At 41.9% G+C, this 18,187-nt stretch overlaps 1 protein-coding gene across 2 annotated transcripts in view; it reads right to left on the reverse strand.

The window, feature by feature from the left end:
* LOC142673173 (uncharacterized) overlaps positions 1-12,481 on the reverse strand; it is a 51,912-nt gene extending 39,431 nt beyond the window's left edge. Inside the window, exons 1-3 of one of the 2 annotated variants that reach the window (XM_075847186.1) lie at positions 12,395-12,481; positions 10,127-10,239; positions 9,239-9,331 (exon numbers count right to left, since the gene is read on the reverse strand). The gene's annotated coding sequence lies outside the window, so the exon portion shown is untranslated. The remainder of the gene's footprint in view (positions 1-9,238; positions 9,332-10,126; positions 10,240-12,394) is intronic. The other variant, XM_075847185.1, reaches the window with a different exon arrangement.
* Positions 12,482-18,187: the final 5,706 nt, after the last annotated feature.

Consider the following 18,187-nt stretch of genomic DNA (forward strand, 5'->3'; position numbering starts at 1 on the left):
TCAAACCGGACATGGTGCCTAATAAAAAAGAGGTCTCATAATCCACTAGGTGCTGCTTTGCTTCGGAGGCCGGTGCTTCAGTCCATTACCGCCCGAGGGCCACATGTGGGATATTTCTCTAAACTGCAGAATCAGGGCAATACGTATTAAGTTGCGTTTCTCTGATAAAACCTTTTGTGTTGTAAAAAAAATGGTATAAAGAGGATTTTCTGACAAAAAAAAAATGTAAATTTCACCTCTACTTTGCTCTAAATTCCTGTGAAACACCTAAAGGGTTCATAAACTTTCTAAATGCTGTTGTGAATACTTTGAGGGGTCTAGTTTCTAAAATGGGGTGTTTGATAGGGGTTTCTAATATATGGGCCCCTCAAAGCCACTTCAGAACTGAACTGGAACCTAAAAAAATAAATAAATGAGGCAATACTTCGCTTCTTACATTATACTGATAATGAGCCGTGCCCACCCCGAGATGACCCCAGTTTTGACCGTTTGTATAAACGGAGACCCCTATTAGACCGTTTCAGTGCCCGGTTTTCCCAAGCATACACCCCCGAGAAGTGTATTTCTATTGATGAGTCCCTGGTACATTTTAAAGGGAGGGTTCAATTCCGCCAGTACCTGCCGGGTAAGAGGGCAAGGTATGGCGTGAAGATGTATAAGCTGTGCGAGAGTGCATCAGGGTATACCTACAGATTTAGGATATATGAAGGAAAGGCCACCCCCAAACCAGACTGCATCCTGGACTACAATAGGTACATGGGAGGGGTGGACTTGTCAAATCAAGTCCCGAAGCCCTACAATGCCATGCGGTGTGGTATAAGAAGCTGGCCGGGCACATCATACAGATGGCTTTGTACAATGCGTACGTGCTACGTCGATGTGCAGGCCAGACGGGAACTTTCCTGGAATTTCAAGAGGTGATTATCAAGAACCTAATCTTTAGGGACCAAGAAGGGGGGGCACCCAGTACTTCTGGAAGCGAGGCCACACGCATCGTACCAGGGCAACACTTTCCAGGAGAAGTTCCCCAAACCGGTGGAAAGGGAAAGAGTCAAAAGAGGTGCAAAGTCTGCTATAAGAGGGCGATAAGGGAGGACACAATATATCAATGTGACGCGTGTCCCGAAAAACCAGAGCTCTGTATAAAAGATTGTTTTAAAATTGATCATCCATCCCTTGATTTTTAATTTAGCCCAGTTTTACTTACCCTGATGCACTCCGCACAGCTTATCCCCCTCATATTTCCCTTCTGAGCCCTGCCGTATGCCCAGGCAGCTGATAACAGCCACATGTAGGGTATTGCCGTACCCAGGAGAACCCACATTACAATTTAAGGGGTGTATATCTCCGGTGGCGCATGCTGGGCACACTATATCGGACACTGACATGCCATATATATATATATAAAATTGCAAATCTCACTCTGCACCATCTGCTGCGCAATATCTTTTACACAGTACCTGTGGGGTCAAAATGCTCACTACACCTCTAGTCTTAAGGGGTGTAGTTTTTAAAATGGGGTCACTTATCGGGGGTTTCAACTGTACTGGTGCCTCAGGGGCTTCTGCATACATGACTTAGCACCAGAAAAGCTTCAGTGGGCCAAATGGTGGTCCTTTCCTTCTGAGCCCTCCCATGGGCCCAAACGTCAGTTTATCGCCACAAATTGGGCATTGCCGCACTCAGGACAAATTGGGCAACAAAATGGGGTATTTTATTTTTTGTGAAAATAAGAAATTTTCAGCCAAAACTACATATTATTGGAAAAAATTAATTTTGTTTGAATTCCCAGTCCAATTCAAATAAGTTATGTGAAAAAACTATGGGGTCAAAATGGTCACAACACCAATAAATGAATTCCTTGAGGGGTGTAGTTTCCAAAATGGGGTCACTTCTGGTGGGTTTCCATTGCTTTGACACCTCTGGGGCTCTGCAAATGCGACATGGCACCCGAAAACCAATCCAGCAAAATCTGCAGTCCAAAGAACACACAGCGCTCCTTCCCTTCTGAGCCCTCCCATGGGCCCAAACGGCAGTTTATCACCACAAATGGGGTATTGCTGCACTCAGGACAAATTGGGCAACAAAATGGGGTATTTTGTTCCCTGTGAAAATAAGAAATTTTTATCAAAAATGACATCTTATTGGAAAACATTTCATTTTTTTAATTTCACAGCCCAATTCAAATACGTGCTGTGTAAAAACTGTGGGGTCAAAATGGTAACAACAACCATAAATGAATTCCTTGAGGGGTGTAGTTTCCAAAATGGGGTCACTTTTGGGGGATTCCTACTGTTTTGGTACCTCAACACCTCTTCAAACCTGGCATGCTGCCTAAAATATATTCTAATAAAAAAGAGGCCTCAAAATGCACTAGGTGCTTCTTTGCTTCTGGGGCTTGTGTTTTAGTCCACGAGCGCAGTAGGGCCACATGTGGGACATTTCTAAAAACGGCAGAATCTAGACAATACATATTTAGTAGTGTTTCTCTGGTAAAACCTTCTCTGTTACAGAAAAAAATTGAATAAAATTGAAATTCAGCAGAAAAAATTTAATTTGCAAATTTCATTTCCACTTTGCTTTAATTCCTGTGAAATGAATAAAGGGTTAAAAAAACTTCTAAATGCTGTTTTGAATACTTTGAGGGGTCTAGTTTTTAAAATGGGGTGTTTTATGGGGGTTTCTAATACATAGGCCCCTCAAATCCACTTCAGAACTGAACTGGTAACTTCAAAAAAAGGCTTTTGAAATTTTCTTAAGAATATGAGAAATTGCTGTTTATGTTCTAAGCCTTGTAACGTCCAAGAAAAATAAAAGAATGTTCAAAAAACAATGCCAATCTAAAGTAGACATATGGGAAATGTGAACTAGTAACTATTTTGGGTGGTATAACCGTCTGTTTTACAAGCAGATGCATTTAAATTCTGAAAAATGCTATTTCTTGTAAATTTTCTCTAAATTTTGCAATTTTTCACAAATGAAAACTGAATATATCGATCAAATTTTACCACGAACATAAAGCCCAATGTGTCACGAGAAAACAAACTCAGAATCGCTTGGGTAGGTTTAAGCATTCCGACGTTATTACCACATAAAGTGAAATATGTCAGATTTGAAAAATCTAGGCTGCGTCCTTAAAGTGTCACGGAAAATTTTAATTTTTATATAATATTGCTTTTAGTAGGTCATTAAAATAAATTGTATTTATTTGTGTAGTACATTTTATTTTTTTCTTTCTTTTACTTCTCTATGGGGGCTACCATTTTTTTTTCCATCTCTGTATGTGTTGATTAACGACACATACAGAGATGGAATACGGCAGCACAATGCATAGGACACAATGAACGGCTCCCGTCTATTGTATCTGCTCTCTGGCTCTGTACTGCACAGACGCAGGTCAGAGTCACACAGCAGAGCAGCTGTTTGCAGGGAGAGAGCAGGCGCCATCATGAAGACCGGCTGCACTGCATGTAAGGTGTGTGTGTGTCTGTACCACTCTCTATCTCACAGACCCCCGCTCTCGTGACCCCCCCCCCCACCCGACGGCCCCCCCCTGTAGTCGTGCAGGAGACTCTGTATAAAGGACACATGATGTAACTGTCCTGGGAATGCTGGGTGATAATATGCCCGGTGTTAGTGTGGTCACCCAGCTTTCCCAGACCCCTGTCACATTCCCAAACAGTCTCAGCACAACTAGAGAGATTTACCGTTCAGGGGTCTGGGAAAGCTGGGTGACCACAATTACCCCTCCTACTGGAGTGTGTTTGGGGATGTGACTAATGAACCTCTCACACTCCAGTAGGAGGGGTAATGGTGGTCACCCAGCTTTCCCAGAAGCAGATATAACCAGGAAAGGGCTGGATGGACGGCCTGAGGGTGCACAGGGTTTTTGGTGATCCCCCTCTGTCATGTGATCGGACCTAGGTTACCGGTTCATCAGACGGGGTTCATGTGACTATAAATCTGTCCATAACAAGAGACCGTTCACTCAGGACAAGCCCTGCCCTCATGCCGTAGTTGTGGTTCTGTCTGCAGTGATGGCGGTGGGTGGCTCTGACACCCTCCTCCCCCGTCGGGTCATCTCAGGACAGAAGGGGTGTCCGGATTGGAGACACAGCGCCGCACCTGTCCTCAGGTTGTGTCTGGTATTGCAGTTCACCTCCATTGAAGTGAATAGGACAGAGCTGTAATACCACACCCGACCTGAGGACAGGTGCGGCGCCATGTTTTCCTGGACGACCCCTTTAACACTTTTCTCGTGTCTGCAGTGCTGTGTGTGTGTGTGTGTGTGTGTGAGTGTGTGTGACAGAGCGGAGTGTTAACGCGCGCCGCTGATACTTCATAGCCGCTTATCAGCTCTTTTGAAGAATCAGCGGCAAGCACCCCCCCCCCCCCCCCCACACACACAAACACGCAAAATCAAGTGCAATCAAGCGGTTTTTTATGTGGTTTTTACAGCAAAAAAGGGAAAGGGAGACCCCGCTGGCTGGCAGGCACAACACTGTAACAAAGTGAAACTAATCTGCGGTTAGGCAAAATAGAGAAGGGTTGCCCTTGTTTCCAGCCAGATACAGGAGTATTCAATAAGATAAAATATAACTTTTATTGGGTATGATTAAATAAGTAAATGATCAAAGACGAAACGACACTCGTTTAAAAACGAGCCAATGCTCACTGGCAGCAGAAGATCTGCGTGCTGAGATGCAAACAGTCAGTCCAGTGTAATGGGTCAGTGTTTAGACAGCGTCTGCAGTACGCTGAAATTGCAAAACAAGATCATAGCAGCGGCTGACAGTCAGTGAGACATTGCGTATAAAACATAGCGAGAAGCCCCCCCGACATGTTTCGCTACGAACGTAGCGTCCTCAGGGGTTCAAATGGGGCTACTGACGGCGTATTGTGGATCCACACCCTTTTAAAGCCTCGGTCCGCCATGACAGTGGGCGTCGGTCCGCAGGGACCCAATGAAAAGAGGCTAAACAGACCGGCCGTCAATAGTGAGACGAGCGGGTCGTAAGGCCAATCAGAATGGCCAATGGACAGCACCAATCAGAAATCCAGGAGGGCGCGCCTGCGCACAAAAAGTCGGCGCACATCCTTAAAGGGTGGGAAGACCTTCTAACCGATAATTCTCTACGCATGCTTCACTACCCCTTGGACTGATCAAATTAACCTCCAGTTGCAAAAGGAAATTGAGGATATTAAAATCTTCAGTACCACATCCGAATATAACAACTGTGAAATCAAACTACAAAGAAATATCGAAAGCCTGCAAAGAGAAATGAAGGAACGCAACACCGTAAATATATACGAGACCGCAAAGACTTTGAAACGGGACAAGCGTATTCGTTCCGTAAACACACACCCCCTATTATCCATCGTGAAATTAGATCTACTGACTACTCTGAATCTGATATCTCCGGTACAGATGACCCTAGGCCATCCCTTGAGGATAAGAGACTGGGGACAAAGAGAAAAACCAATAACAGGAGATATAATCCTCCAAAAAGAACCTTTTTACCTCTTAAAGTAAATAAACAAATATGCCCTATACAATCTGGCCAAGAAAATCCATCCAGAGTACCCATGTCGGTTCCCTCTTCTTCCTCCTCCTATGCTTTACCCACTATGTTCACGACCAATACGGTTACCACCCCCTTCACAGCGGGGAAGAACACTGGACCATTGGGAGCAAGCATTACAGTGTCAAGTGGCACTGGGAAGAGTCCATCTACTCTAAATACTCCGTTTTCTTTTCTAGGACCACCCAATTTGGGTTGGAATCAGGTGAGTTGAGGGACTTGAAGTCAGGGGACCTGATGACTAAAAATGACGGAATGCAGATATATAATTTATCTTCTTTCCAACTGAACCCATATCAGATGGCGCTTCTACAGAAAGGCCTTTCATACCCTCCCACCCCTGGCTATGACGAATTCACTTGGACCAAAGATCTACATTTATTTGCACGGAAGTTAGCTCTACTTAAACATTTTAAAGTTAACCCTTCTCCGAACACTCCAAATACTCCCAATGAATTGAGGACTCTTACTGACCTCGAAGCACTTCTTAATGAAAATGAATTTGGAGCTAGTATGGCCACGGGTCCTTTCTCGTCTTTGCGACCAAAGTCACACATGACACCACCGTTCTCCCAATATGGCCACATCGACATATTTGTCAAGATGGTCAGTGCAGATCTACGAGGGTTAAAATACGCTAAATCCAAAGTCTTTGGTAACCTCAGTCATATGGAGCAGGTTGCATTGGATGAACTCTCTAAGAATGAATCCATCATTGTTAAGCCATCTGACAAGGGGGGTAACACTGTCGTTATGGATAGGGATGATTACACATCTATGGTCCACAGACTTTTAGATCATGTGTCCACTTATACCATTCTTGCAAAAAATCCTACCGAACAGTTCACTAGTGAATTACATTCCTTACTTTCGGAGGCGAAATCACAGTTTCTCATCACACAGGATGAGTTTAAAAGAATGTTTAATCCTAATCCAACCCTTTCAACATTCTACGCCTTGCCTAAGGTTCATAAAACATCTCGTCCAATACCAGGCAGACCTATCGTTTCGGGGAACGATAACCTCACGCAAGGGATTAGTTATAAGTAGATGAGATGCTCTCATCCTTTGCCACAGCCTTGCCCTCCTATCTTAGAGATACTAAGGACACTGTCACCAGGATCCAGGGGATTTCTGTTACAGCCACCACCTTAATAGCCAGCATTGATGTTGAATCTCTATACACTAACATTAGACACGATCTTGGTTTAACTGCTGTTCAATATTTTTTGAGCACGAAGGGCACTCAGTTCCAAGCACACAATGGATTCATTATTTGACTACTTAAATTTCTTTTATCCCACAATAATTTTATGTTCGATGGCGAATTTTACCATCAAATAAAAGGCAGTGCCACGGGCACAGTTTGTGCACCCACATATGCTAATCTTTTTTAACGGTGGTGGGAAGATAGTTTTGTTTTCACGGATGATTTATGTTTTTTTACCGGTCACATTTTATTCTGGGGTCGATACATTGATGATATTCTTATTTTTTGGGATGGGGACAAATCACTTTTCTTGGACTTTATGGAGATTCTCAACATCAATGACATAGGCATGAAATTCACTTACAAAATACACGAGAAAGAAATTAATTTCCTGGATCTCAAAATCTCGCTGGACCCTGGTGGCAGTGTGCACACCGACATCTATCGGAAGACTACTGCTACCAACAATTTCCTACATTGGGAAAGTTTCCACCCTCCAGCCCTGAAAAAGGGTATTCCCATAGGACAGTATCTCGGAGCGAAAAGAAACTGCTCCGATGAGAAGTCCTTCCAATCTGAATGTGACAAACGTTATGACAAATTTTGCGCACGTGGGTACCCTAAAAAGTCCCTACATAGAGCTTATGCCAGAGCTAGAGCCATCACTAGAGGTGAGTTACTTTATGGAAGAGGGAAGATAAATGCTCCATTATCACCCCAAATTAGATGCATAGGCAATTTTGATATATGCTCTCCTCAGATTTTCTAAATACTGCAAAAACATTGGCCTATTCTTCAAGCTGAGACAACCTAAACAAAACCTCAAACCAAAAAATGGTGTATGCTGGGGTCCCTTATTGCAAGTAGACAACCTAGAAGCGAACCATGAAGGGACATAGCCCTTAAAGAAATAGTATACTGAATGATATACAAAAGTACAAAAAATCTTTATTAAATATAATCACCAATAACATATAATGGAATAAAAGATGGGATACATCATACACGGAGATATATACAGCAGGGTCAGATGGAATAGACCATAGACAAACAGAGTCAACCATACAAGGATGACCAAACCACGCTCAGATAGTTCATATGACAGAATTATAAACCCATGGGTATAAGGTAATAAGGCCCACACGTAGTATAGAGCTACCAGCTGATTATGACAATATGCAGAGATAGACAATAAGGTCTATCATTGCCTACAAAATATATAGCAATACATGAAAAGTGAAGCTAGAAGCATCCAAAGACAACATATAGGCTCAAATGGCCAGAAAGATATAACTCTGACGAAGCCGGTCTACAGGGCGAAACGCACGTCGAGGCGTTCATTCATCCATCCACTTTTTTGATCTCCTGCACTCCTTATCATGTCCCAGGGTATGTGCTAGCCTTTTCAGCCTCTACATGATTGTACTATTGCGTCCATCTATTGTCAGTTATATCTTTCTGGCCATTTGAGCCTATATGTTGTCTAACACAGGGCTGTGTTGGGTGAATAAATTCACATTTTTTGCTGAGTGCTGCTTCTAGTCTCTTTTCTTGGATATATGTATGAGGAGTACGTTACTCCTAAATTTTTGAAGCTAGCACCAACCGTTTCTTGGCTATCTACACAGTGCTGCTCCTATACCCTGTTCTATTGTGTGTATGTATATATATATATATATATATATATATATATATATATAGGTGTAACCTGTCAGTGTAACCCTGCCTGTAATGATAATGAGATGACTGCTGAGAAACGATCTCTACAGAATAGGAAGGATCAGTCCATTATGAATAGTGGATCCTGTGTTATCTATATATACACACGTTACCTGTCAGTGTAATCCTGCCTGTGATGATAATGAGAGGTGTGATGAGAAGTGATCTATACAGAACAGGAAGGGTCAGTCCATTATGAATGGTGGATTCTGTATTATCTATATATAGATGTCACCTGTCAGTGTAATCCTGCCTGTGATGATAATGAGAGGTGTGATGAGAAATGATCTCTACAGAACAGGAAGGGTGAGTCCATTATGAATGGTGGATTCTGTATTATCTATATATAGAGGTGTTACCTGTCAGTGTAATCCTGCCTGTGATGATAATGAGATGACTGCTGAGAAATGATCTCTACAGAACAGGAAGGGTCAGTCCATTATGAATGGTGGATCCTGTGTTATCTATATATACACGTTACCGGTCAGTGTAATCCTGCCTGTGATGATAATGAGAGGTGTGATGAGAAGTGATCTATACAGAACAGGAAGGGTCAGTCCATTATGAATGGTGGATTCTGTATTATCTATATATAGATGTTACCTGTCAGTGTAATCCTGCCTGTGATGATAATGAGAGGTGTGATGAGAAATGATCTCTACAGAACAGGAAGGGTCAGTCCATTATGAATGGTGGATTCTGTATTTTCTACATATATAGATGTTACCTGTCAGTGTAATCCTGCCTGTGATGATAATGAGATGACTGCTGAGAACTGTAAGGAGCAGTCTACTATGAGACTCATTGGCCAGAGGGCAAACTGCAAGATTAGATAAAGACAAAAAAATAATATAAAAAAAACCCAACAAAAAATCATAAAAAATATGTTTAACAGAATTTGATTTAAACAATAGATCATTTTCTGATGACACATTCTCTGTAAGTGGTTGAGCTGAGCTTTCCTAGACCTCGGCCTAGAGTGCAGCTGTTAATCGCAGCCGCTGCCCCATAAAATCTGATGCTAAGCCTAGTGCATGACCGGATTCAGAGAACACCTTGTAGAGAACTTCTATGTGCAGTCACAGCTCCCTCAGGTCCTGCACTATGTAGAACACATTGTCTGACGTGTTACTGTAATGTAGAACTAAGGAGGAACCCCACCTTAAAGAGAACAGAAAGGAGAAGACCTTTTCTCTCCTCAGTAGATGTTGACTCGCTCATTGCTGTGACGCTATCTAATCATAGTGGACAGCCTCACAGCGATGCAAAAGACCTGCAGGAAATTTCACAAAATCAGCAGGTTTTCTGCATCGCTGTGAAGCGGTCCGCTCTGATTGGACAGTGTCACAGCAAAAAGGGAGGCAACGCCTACTGAGGAGAGATGGTGTCTCCTCTTTGTACCTTTAATTACAACACGCAAATGTTAGGTGCAAAACGGAGTAAGGGCTGTAGTGGAACAACATGGAGGGGGGCAAAAATAAAAAAAGACAGCGATGGAATCTGGAGGACGCCAAATATAAGGGGAGGAATGTGGTTAAAAAAACAACAACAAAAAACACAGCAGGTCCTCCTTAATAAACCACGGAGTTCACTTTCTAAATTCATTATTACTGACCTCTGGTAACACCTCCTGGAATTTCCTCCTCCACTTCACTTACACGGTTGATCGCCCCTCACCCGCTCTTCTTCTGTTTCATCCTCCACTTTAATATTAGTCAGATCTTCCCCCTGATTTCACATATGTAACAATTCAGTACAATACAGCAGAGAGTGTGAAGAATCTAACAGATCAACATAAGAAACCACCAAAATCTATGACCACATCTATGACCGTTAGGGATGCACGATGCCTCGAAACTTCCATACTGTTTAGATACCGTTATTTCATGTATTTCGATACTTAGCTCTGCGGCCGCACAGCTCAGTATAGTAACACATGAATGTATGAGAGCGGGGCTCCGGCTGTGTGATAGTCATTGCCCCGCTCCTGAGTCCTGACAAGTGCGCGGGGTCAGGATGATGCGTTGCGGCCAGCGCTGCACTAATGATTGCCGGCACTGAAGACAGAACATGGCAGGCGCGCTGCAAAACAACCCCATGTTCTGTCTTCAGTGCCTGCACCGCCGCTTATTATAGTGCAGCGCCGGCCGCATCACCTCATGCTGACCGCGCTCTCACTTATGTCAGGAGCGGGGCAATGGTTGTATTACACAGCCACAGCCCCCCTCTATAACGGCGGAGATCAGAGAAACCTCTCATCTCCGCCGCTATTCCCCTGAATGCTGCGATCACAGCGGACTGCAGCATTCAGGAGAAAGGGAGATGCCCCTTGGATCGCATCGCAAGAATCCCTGTGACGCGATTGAGGGACATACCATATATGGGCAGACAGCCCAGGGTCCATTGAAGGACCCCAGGGCTGTCCTACCATATTTCCTGTTGTTAGGGCATACTAAGGTATGTCCTAACAGCTGCCTGTGTACTATCCGTACACAGGCTAATATACTGGTATATAGATATATGCCTGTGTACTATCAGTTTATAGATATATGCCTGTGTACTATCAGTTTATAGATATATGCCAGTATACTATCAGTATATAGATATATGCCTGTGTACTATCAGTATATAGATATATGCCTGTGTACTATCAGTATATAGATATATGCCTGTGTACTATCAGTATATAGATATATGCCTGTGTACTATCAGTATATAGATATATGCCTGTGTACTATCAGTATATAGATATATGCCTGTGTGCTATCAGTATATAGATATATGCCTGTGTACTATCAGTATATAGATATATGCCTGTGTGCTATCAGTATATAGATATATGCCTGTGTGCTATCAGTATATAGATATATGCCTGTGTGCAATCAGTGTATAGATATATGCCTGTGTACTATCAGTATATAGATATATGCCTGTGTACTATCAGTATATAGATATATGCCTGTGTGCTATCAGTGTATAGATATATGCCTGTGTACTATCAGTGTATAGATATATGCCTGTGTGCTACCAGTGTATAGATATATGCCTGTGTACTATCAGTGTATATATATATGCCTGTGTACTACCAGTATATAGATATATGCCTGTGTACTATCAGTATATAGATATATGCCTGTGTACTATCAGTATATAGATATATGCCTGTGTACTATCAGTATATAGATATATGCCTGTGTGCTATCAGTATATAGATATATGCCTGTGTGCTATCAGTATATAGATATATGCCTGTGTACTATCAGTATATAGATATATGCCTGTGTACTATCAGTATATAGATATATGCCTGTGTACTATCAGTATATAGATATATGCCTGTGTACTATCAGTATATAGATATATGCCCGTGTACTATCAGTATATAGATATATGCCAGTGTACTATCAGTATATAGATATATGCCTGTGTACTATCAGTATATAGATATATGCCTGTGTGCTATCAGTATATAGATATATGCCTGTGTACTATCAGTATATATTTCTGTCACTTATTATTGTGAGGCACGCGGTGTGATGATGAATTTAACCTCCATGCGCCTCACAATAATAGTAATTAACCCCATCATGTACCTCACACATTAACCCATTATGACGGAGAAACATGATGGGGTTAATTACTATTAATGAGGTACATGGAGGTTACATTCATCATCACGCCTCGCGTCTCACATCAGAAAATGGAAGAACTTTTTTATTATTTTTTTATTACTGCTGGTAAAGTATCGTTTTGGTATCGAAATCGCAATACTACACGAAGTATCGGAGTCCAAATTCTGGTATCGTGACATCCCTAATGACCGCAGGACCGAAAAGCTCCACACCCCCTATATAGACCTGGTATACGGCTCAGCTTCATCTACCTGATGATTCTCTGGGACATTGTGATTTTCCTCTGGACAGTCCTGGGAATACAGAGGACTGGGACATCTCTCTGGTGGATTTCTCCTACTGGATCCATCTGTAGGAAACACACAGTGACTGAATACATGACTACTGTATATCTGTCTATATATCAGACACTTCTCTCTACACTTCTATGTTTACTGATCAGAGCCGGAATTACAATGTTGAGGTCCTCACTACCGGTGTCGAGGTCCCTGCACCTTGTAAGCCGCCGGCCTAAAGTAGACTGTGCCCTACCAGAGCGAACGGCGGGGCGTAACTGGCTCCCTGCTCCACCATAGTATTTACCTGTATCTGCCCTCTGTGGACGCGGATACACATGAAAGTGGCGGGACACACGGCACCTCTATTTTAAGGCCCTGTTCACACAAAGTTTTTTTACGAGTTTTTGGCGTGGAAACCGCTCCGCAAAACTCGTCAAAAAACACCCGAAAATGTCTCCCATTGATTTCAATGGGAGTTGGACGTTTTTCTTTTACTGCTCGTAAAAAAAACGCGTCACAGTAAAAAGAAGCGACATGACCCATCTTGAGGCGGTTTCCGCCTCCAAAACCCCATTTCAATCAGTCAGAAAAGGTAAAAAAAACACCTTGACGGGTTTTTGTCAAACCACTGTGCAAAAAACGTCTGGAGCAGTTTTTGCAGGAGGAATTTTCCTCCGGCAAAAAACTCTGTGTGAACACAGCCTTAGATTTCTCTGCCAACCCAAAAACCTGTCAGTGTCACCTGCTTATTAGCCTCTTAAAGGCGGTGTACAACTTTATAGACAATATTTTCTTTTAATTATTTTTTTTTTAACCCCTTCCTGCTTAACCCCTTCACGACCACCCCGCAGCCCGGCATCTCCCAGTACAGGCTGCTACTAGCAGCCTTAGTACTGGGGGAAAACATCGGGTTGGATCACAGCGGTGATCCGAACCGATTAACCCCTTAATTGCGGCAGTCAATAGTGACCGCCGCATTTAAGTTGTTATAGCAACATCGGCAGCCCGCTACGCGATTGCCGATTGTTTCTGGGTGGGGGGGGATTGCTATGGCAACCGGAAGCCTAACAAAGGCTTCCTATCTGCCATTACGTTAGCTGATTAGGCCCCGCCCGGAGGCGGAGCCTGATCGGCTTGCTGTCAGTGAACAACTGACAGTTCTAATACATTAAAATAAAAGTTTCAAGTAATAACACAAAACACAATCGCCTTTTTTCCCTTATCAAGTCATTTATTATTGAAAAAAAATAATAAAGCCATACATATTTAGTATCGCTGTGGCCGTAACGACCTAAACTATAAAAATATTATGTTATTCATTCCGCACAGTGAACGCCGTAAAAAAAAAACTAAAAAATACTGACATAATTGCTATTTTTTGGTCACCGCCTTCCAAAAATTGAAATAAAAAGTGATCAAAAAGTCGCATGTACCTAAGAATGGTACCTATAAAAACTAACTCGTCTCGCTAAAAACAAGCCCTCATACAGCTCCGTCAACGAAAAATGTAAAACCGTTATGGCTTTTCACAACTTGGCGACAGAAAAAATCCATTCTCTTTACAAAGGTTATTTTATTGTGCAAAAAGTTGTAAAACATGAAAAGTGCTATGAATTAGGTATCGCTGGAATCGGACTGACCCGCAGAATGAAGGTAACATGTAATTTATAACACGTGGTGAACGCTGTATAAAAAGAACTAAAAAAATATGCCAGTATTGCTGTTTTTTGTCACCTTGCCTCCCAAACAAAAAAGGATAAAAGGTGATCAAAAAGTTGCATGTACCCCAATATGGTACCAATAAAAACTACAGCTCGTCCCGCAAAAAAAACAGCCCTCATACCACTACGTCTATGAAAAAATAAAATTAGTTAAGGCTCCAATAAGTCAGGAAATAAAAAAATATGCAGTTGTGCCGGCCCGAGGGGAACATTTCTTCTGTTTCAAGTGGCGAATTATCAAGGCCCCTAAAATTAGGGCACCAGGAAGGGGAGGGCCCAAACATATCTGCTGGAAGCGACGGTGCCCGTATTATACCAGGACAACACTTTCCCAGCAAAATTCCCCAAACTACAGAGGTGCGGAGTGTGGACCAAAAGGGGGATAAGAAAGGACACAGTTTATCAGTGCGACACCGGCCTGTGCAGAAAGGATCGATCACAGCGTAACACATCTATGGATTATTTTATTGTTTTTGTTTACCCTATTATTATACCACCTGACTATGCCCCTTATATACTCCGCCCGGCTTACATGTACCCGCACATTATAAACGGAAACACCAGTAAGACTCAATACAAAACTACTACAAGCAAAATCCACGCTCCAAAAGCCAAATGGCGCTACCTCCCTTCTGAACCCTACAGTGTGCCCAAACAGCAGTTTACTTCCACATATATGGCATCGCCATACCCGGGAGAACCCTTTTAACAATTTTTGGGGTGTGTGTCTCCAGTGGCACAAGCTGGGCACGACATATTGGCATATCTATAGAAAAAAATCCCATTTTCAGTCTGCAACATCGAGTGCACACCAATTTCTGCCAATCACCTGTGGTGTTAATATGCTCACTACACCCCTAAGTGAATACCTTGAGGGGTGTAGTTTCCAAAATGGGGTCACTTCTGGTCCCCGATCCACTGTTTTGGTACCACAGGGACTTTGCAAATGCGACATAGCGCCCAGAAACCAATCCAGCAAAATCTGTACTCCAAAAGCCAAATGGCGCTATCTCCAATATAAGTAAAGAGGCTCTGTCACCACATTATAAGTGCCCTATCTCCTATATAAGTAAAGAGACTCTGTCACCACATTATAAGTGCCCTATCTCCTATATAAGTAAAGAGGCTCTGTCACCACATTATAAGTGTCCTGTTTCCTATATAAGTAAAGAGGCTCTGTCACCACATTATAAGTGTCCTATCTCCTATATAAGTAAAGAGGCTCTGTCACCACATTATAAGTGTCCTATCTCCTATATAAGTAAAGAGGCTCTGTCACCACATTATAAGTGCCCTATCTCCTATATAAGTAAAGAGACTCTGTCACCACATTATAAATGCCCTATCTCCTATATAAGTAAAGAGGCTCTGTCACCACATTATAAGTGTCCTATCTCCTATATAAGTAAAGAGACTCTGTCACCACATTATAAGTGTCCTATCTCCTATATAAGTAAAGAGGCTCTGTCACCACATTATAAGTATCCTATCTCGTATATAAGTAAAGAGGCTCTGTCACCACATTATAAGTGCCCTATCTCCTATATAAGTAAAGAGGCTCTGTCACCACATTATAAGTGTCCTATCTCCTATATAAGTAAAGAGGCCCTGTCACCACATTATAAGTGTCCTATCTCCTATATAAGTAAAGAGGCTCTGTCACCACATTATAAGTGTCCTATCTCCTATATAAGTAAAGAGGCTCTGTCACCTCATTATAAGTGTCCTGTTTCCTATATAAGTAAAGAGACTCTGTCACCACATTATAAATGCCCTATCTCCTATATAAGTAAAGAGGCTCTGTCACTACATTATAAGTGCCCTATCTCCTATATAAGTAAAGAGGCTCTGTCACCACATTATAAGTGCCCTATCTCCTATATAAGTAAAGAGGCTCTGTCACCACATTATAAGTGCCCTATCTCCTATATAAGTAAAGAGACTCTGTCACCACATTATAAGTGTCCTATCTCCTATATGAGTAAAGAGACTCTGTCACCACATTATAAGTGCCCTATCTCCTATATAAGTAAAGAGGCTCTGTCACCACATTATAAGTGCCCTATCTCCAATATAAGTAAAGAGGCTCTGTCACCACATTATAAGTGCCCTATCTCCTATATAAGTAAAGAGGCTCTGTCACCACATTATAAGTGCCCTATCTCCTATATAAGTAAAGAGACTCTGTCACCACATTATAAGTGTCCTATCTCCTATATAAGTAAAGAGGCTCTGTCACCACATTATAAGTGTCCTATCTCCTATATAAGTAAAGAGGCTCTGTCACCACATTATAAGTGCCCTATCTCCTATATAAGTAAAGAGACTCTGTCACCACATTATAAGTGCCCTATCTCCTATATAAGTAAAGAGGCTCTGTCACCACATTATAAGTGCCCTATCTCCTATATAAGTAAAGAGGCTCTGTCACCACATTATAAGTGCCCTATCTCCTATATAAGTAAAGAGGCTCTGTCACCACATTATAAGTGCCCTATCTCCTATATAAGTAAAGAGGCTCTGTCACCACATTATAAGTGTCCTATCTCCTATATAAGTAAAGAGGCTCTGTCACCACATTATAAGTGCCCTATCTCCTATATAAGTAAAGAGGCTCTGTCACCACATTATAAGTGTCCTATCTCCTATATAAGTAAAGAGGATCTGTCACCACATTATAAGTGTCCTATCTCCTATATAAGTAAAGAGGCTCTGTCACCACATTATAAGTGTCCTATCTCCAATATAAGTAAAGAGGCTCTGTCACCACATTATAAGTGCCCTATCTCCTATATAAGTAAAGAGGCTGTCACCACATTATAAGTGTCCTATCTCCTATATAAGTAAAGAGACTCTGTCACCACATTATAAGTGTCCTATCTCCTATATAAGTAAAGAGACTCTGTCCCCCCATTATAAGTGCCCTATCTCCTATATAAGTAAAGAGGCTCTGTCACCACATTATAAGTGCCCTATCTCCTATATAAGTAAAGAGGCTCTGTCACCACATTATAAGTGCCCTATCTCCTATATAAGTAAAGAGGCTCTGTCACCTCATTATAAGTGCCCTATCTCCTATATAAGTAAAGAGGCTCTGTCACCACATTATAAGTGCCCTATCTCCTATATAAGTAAAGAGACTCTGTCACCACATTATAAGTGTCCTATCTCCTATATAAGTAAAGAGGCTCTGTCACCACATTATAAGTGTCCTATCTCCTATATAAGTAAAGAGGCTCTGTCACCACATTATAAGTGCCCTATCTCCTATATAAGTAAAGAGGCTCTGTCACCACATTATAAGTGTCCTATCTCCTATATAAGTAAAGAGGCTCTGTCACCACATTATAAGTGTCCTATCTCCTATATAAGTAAAGAGACTCTGTCACCACATTATAAGTGCCCTATCTCCTATATAAGTAAAGAGGCTCTGTCACCACATTATAAGTGCCCTATCTCCTATATAAGTAAAGAGGCTCTGTCACCACATTATAAGTGCCCTATCTCCTATATAAGTAAAGAGACTCTGTCTCCACATTATAAGTGCCCTATCTCCTATATAAGTAAAGAGGCTGTCACCACATTATAAGTGTCCTATCTCCTATATAAGTAAAGAGGCTCTGTCACCACATTATAAGTGCCCTATCTCCTATATAAGTAAAGAGACTCTGTCTCCACATTATAAGTGCCCTATCTCCTATATAAGTAAAGAGGCTGTCACCACATTATAAGTGTCCTATCTCCTATATAAGTAAAGAGGCTCTGTCACCACATTATAAGTGTCCTATCTCCTATATAAGTAAAGAGGCTGTCACCACATTATAAGTGTCCTATCTCCTATATAAGTAAAGAGGCTCTGTCACCACATTATAAGTGCCCTATCTCCTATATAAGTAAAGAGGTTCTGTCACCACATTATAAGTGCCCTATCTCCTATATAAGTAAAGAGGCTCTGTCACCACATTATAAGTGCCCTATCTCCTATATAAGTAAAGAGGCTCTGTCACCACATTATAAGTGTCCTATCTCCTATATAAGTAAAGAG

This window comes from Rhinoderma darwinii (genome assembly GCF_050947455.1).
Source record: "Rhinoderma darwinii isolate aRhiDar2 chromosome 1 unlocalized genomic scaffold, aRhiDar2.hap1 SUPER_1_unloc_4, whole genome shotgun sequence".
In the NCBI taxonomy this organism is placed as follows: Eukaryota; Metazoa; Chordata; class Amphibia; order Anura; family Rhinodermatidae; genus Rhinoderma; species Rhinoderma darwinii.